The 4183-nt window shown below is 38.3% G+C and overlaps 1 protein-coding gene, 1 non-coding gene and 1 pseudogene across 2 annotated transcripts in view; 2 read left to right on the plus strand and 1 right to left on the minus strand.

Annotated features, from left to right (window-relative positions):
• Positions 1-4183, plus strand: part of LOC105306604 (zinc finger protein 665-like) — a 37377-nt gene that overhangs the window by 17070 nt on the left and 16124 nt on the right. The window lies entirely within an intron of this gene.
• Positions 7-420, plus strand: LOC111732354 (annotated as a pseudogene).
• Positions 537-655, minus strand: LOC111732362. The gene has a single exon (XR_002777525.1). It is a non-coding gene; the product is annotated as a 5S ribosomal RNA (ribosomal RNA).

Genomic DNA, 4183 nt, shown 5'->3' on the forward strand with positions numbered 1-4183 from the left:
TAGTTCTGTGGACTTTCTGACTTCATAGTAACTATATATTGGGAAGAGGGCATACTGGGTTTTTTGTGGGTCTTATTCCTTGCCTACTAGGTGACATCATTTTTTTGTGGCTCTGTAAGTCATTGGCCTACCTCATCGATACCTATCCACCGTAAATGAAATAAAAAGTTATTCCCGGGCTGTTACAGGATTTTTTTGCCAGTATGTTGACCTATCCCTTTGTGCTTGTCTCTAATCTCGTGGCTGTCAGCAACTGTGGGCTTGCTGGCGGAAGCCCTCCTTACTCCCCAGTATATACTTCTTGGATAGACTGCTGGTGCATGCTACAAAAAGGGAAATATGAGCCGAGGAAATAGTTTGTTTTTCCGGAAGATCTCCTTTGGGAAGACTTATTGTTGTGACATGAGAATGTTAATTTGAAGATGTGGGACAGGGACAGTGACATTTCTATAGTTCCAGATGCACAGTTAATGAGCAAGAATGTTGATTTCTATACGGTGTGGCACGCTTTAGTTTTACTTTCTTTTTTTTTTTTACACCTACAGCACCTGGTCTTCCTAGGTGGTCTCTCATCCAAGTACTAACCAGGCCCGACCCTGCTTAGCTTCCAAGATCAGACGAGATCGGGCACGTTCAGGGTGGCATGGCCGTAGACAAATGTTTTCGTATTTTTTGGATAAATGCCCCAAATTCTAATTTCTAGGTCATGCGGTAGTTCTGTTTGTAATTTTTTGCGGGACATACTGTTTTTGGTGAATAAGTTTTTACATATTTATACCTTTTATAGCTTCTGTTGAATTCACCCCTTTATAAAATGTCCTGTGTTGTGACACTTTGACAGTAATGTGAATTTGTCCGGTATTAATATGGCCACCCATGTACTTTATTGGCTATCTTTTCCATGAGATACCTTTTCCATATTTTTAGTTACATTCAGTAGGTCTTCACATTTAAAGTGAGTCTCGTAGACAGAAGGTTGTTGGATTTCTATTTTAATCTATTTAGCCAACTTATGTTCTTTGGGAGAGTTTCATGTGTTTTCATTAAAAGTAATTTCTGAGGGGGAGGGTCTATAATTCAAAATTGTTTTCAGCATTTTTTGTAGCTATTTTATCCCACTTTTTTCCCTCTTTTTTTTTTTTTAATTTTTCATTTTGGTAGTGACATACATTGATTTTTTTCTCAATTTTTCTTTTGAATATCTGGTGTAGGTATTCTATTGTGTTTTCCATGGGGGTAATGTATTTTAAAGTTATGACACTGTATTTTGAGTTCTTGGTCTGGTAATTAATAGCTTTCCATTAGTTTATGGCTGACTTTTGGAGGTTTATTTTATTCATCTAATTATACCTTATTCTTTTGTTTCTTTACATGCCTTATGATGTTTTTTAAGATTTGGAAGAAGCAGCCACCATCCCAGGCTTTATGAACTTGCCTCGTACTGGAGAAAATAAATAACAGGCAGTTGCGCAAGAAGTTCTAAGACCTGTCAGACCGGATCTGGGATGTGTATTCTCTGTATTTTGTGTGTAATTTATCAGTTTCAAATGTTTTCTGTTTCTGTTTTAGAGCCCATATATCTTCCTATCCTTGATGTCTGTCTTTAGTACTACATTCTTTCTGGTGGTTGAATAATTAATTACCTTTTTCCTTAGCGGCCACCACAAGACACTCACAGTGTACTGCCATTCCCTCAGTGCTCATTGTCATGCAAAGGATAAATGAGTTCCTCAGGCAACTGCAAAAAAGCCAGATCATTGAAGACAGGGGACAATCATCTGTTTCTCATCTGAGACAAAACTGGGGATTGGGTTTTTTCCCACAGTATTGCCATGGTGTCCTGGGGGGTCCAACAGCTATATAAGCAACTTTTCTTTGCTCTTTGGTTTCACCTTTGCTTTTTTCTTTCTTTTTTTCTATCCTGTGCATGCTGTAAACTCTCAGCTGGTTTCTGGAGTACTCAGCAAGGCAGTTGAGTTAGTACTTGTGGCTCAATTCATGTCTCATGTAGGAGTGAATGTTTGGTGCTTACTATTTTGCCATCTTGCTAAGTTCTGTAATCAGTATTAAATTCATGCTTTAGAATTTAAAGTATGTTTACCTCAGTGTAGTAGAGTGATAATTTATTTGGTATCTTTCAGCCATGTCTTCTGAAAACACCCATGTTTATGGCCAAAGCCAGGCAGAGAAGACTCATTCCACAAAGTGTTACTGGTATGATGCGGAATGCGGTGCATTGAGAATTTACACTTAATAGAGACTGGGAAGGGCGGGGGGTGTGAAGTGCAGAAAGGATGTTATGAGGGACATCACCAAACTGGGACAATTTCTCATAAATTCTCTGTTGCCATTAGAGATCAAAGATACAACACATCTTGGAGAAACCATCCCTCTAAGGCATTATGTTTACAAAACCATATAGGTTTCTGAATGTAAAGACTGAAAACAATATTCTAAAGATAAATGTTTTCTGTAATGATACGTGGAATATTTGGGAAGTTTCCTAATCCTGGTGTGAATGATCATTTGAATCATTTCAAATGTAGGACTGGATTAAATATTCATTGAAATGTTTCTAAAAATCAGAGATATTTAAACATGAAGATAGATATTCTAACGGTGATGAATTCTAACAGTGATAGAATCCCTTAACCAGGATTCATTATCCTTCCATGGAGAAATAGTCCCACTGTGTTCCAAATTCTATAATGTCTATGAACATAGCAGGGTATTCATACAAGCATTATGGATCAGCAAGTATCATGTAATTTGGAACAACTTTATATATTTAATGTAAAGGCCTTTCTGCCTTCAGCCGTGACCAGAGTAATGTAGGGAGGGGGCAAGAGAATTAAAAATGTTAATCAGGCTACATTCAGAAACTGCAATGTGTTGATCAGCCCTGCGGCCAGTGGGGAGGCCACCTTCAGAACAAAGGAAGGTTTCTGCTGTGATTGCTAACAGCCCATTCCCCACTCCTGTGAAGGGGAAACGGAAACGGGAACCTAGAGTCATTCCCTGTGGCTAAAACGTGGGGAACCTATGGACTAAAGGCTAGGAACTGCCAGCAGGCCTTTCACTCTGCATATTCTTACCTTTTCACTCTATATAATCCCCTTCCTCATTGTATATCCATATCAAAGGAAATGGGTTGACAAAGTCTTTTAAAATATAACTCACAGGTTCTAAAGAATGATACATAAACCGAATTCCCGGAACACTCAGGGTCTCACTCAACACCTTTACTCTGTCTCTCTCACTGTCCTCTCCGCCCCTGAGAGGAGATCATACTCTGTGGAGTGTTACCCCTTTTGTAATAGATTTTCCTTTTGACTCTAACTTTGGAATGCGTGTTGAATTCTATCCACACTCTCCGCCAAAGGACCCTCTTCTCATGGTGCAGGGCTTGGTCTCTCCCCCCTCCCCCGACCCCCGCCCCCACCCAGGGAAATTTTTCCTGTCCTGCATCAAGAGTACATGTAATGGAGACAGAAGTTATCAGTTCAATGAATCTGAACCAAGAGTCAAATCTTAATAAACATCAGAAAAGTCAGTTTCCAGAGAACCATTAAATATTTGGGAGTGTCTTTGATCGAAGCTCAAATCTCATTATACATCGGCGTTCATATCTTACTGAACATGAGAGAATTCATCCTGGAGAGAGGCTTTACAAATGTAGAGAATGTGGTAAAGCCTTTAATCGGTGTTCTTACTGAACATGATAGAATACATAATAGAAATCTTAAGGCTATCAGAAATGTATCTGGATCTACTGCCTCACTCCATATTACAAGTGCTTCCTGGGGAGAAATTCTACATTCCTAATACAAGATGAAAGATCTTTGTGCAAATTATATGTGTCAGAAAATCCCACAGAATTCATGCTGCAAAGTGACTAGAGATGTAAAAATTTGGGAGAAGTATTTCATAGAAGATCAAATATTAGAGAATTTACAGTGGAAAGTAGTAAGTCAAGAACATTTTTCAGATATCACTCTTAATCAGAATACTTGTAGAGACTAAGCAAAAGTTTAAAAACTTAGACAACATACTTGTTAATATGCTTCAAAGTATCAAGGGGATTGATTTCTGGACAGGTATAATTACTTAAAATATGTCTATATTGACAGTTCTTGAGATTTTTTTGAAAAGGAAATATGTGATTACACTATCAAATCACTTG

The sequence above is a fragment of the Pteropus vampyrus genome, unplaced genomic scaffold (genome assembly GCF_000151845.1).
Source record: "Pteropus vampyrus isolate Shadow unplaced genomic scaffold, Pvam_2.0 Scaffold448, whole genome shotgun sequence".
Taxonomy (NCBI): domain Eukaryota; kingdom Metazoa; phylum Chordata; class Mammalia; order Chiroptera; family Pteropodidae; genus Pteropus; species Pteropus vampyrus.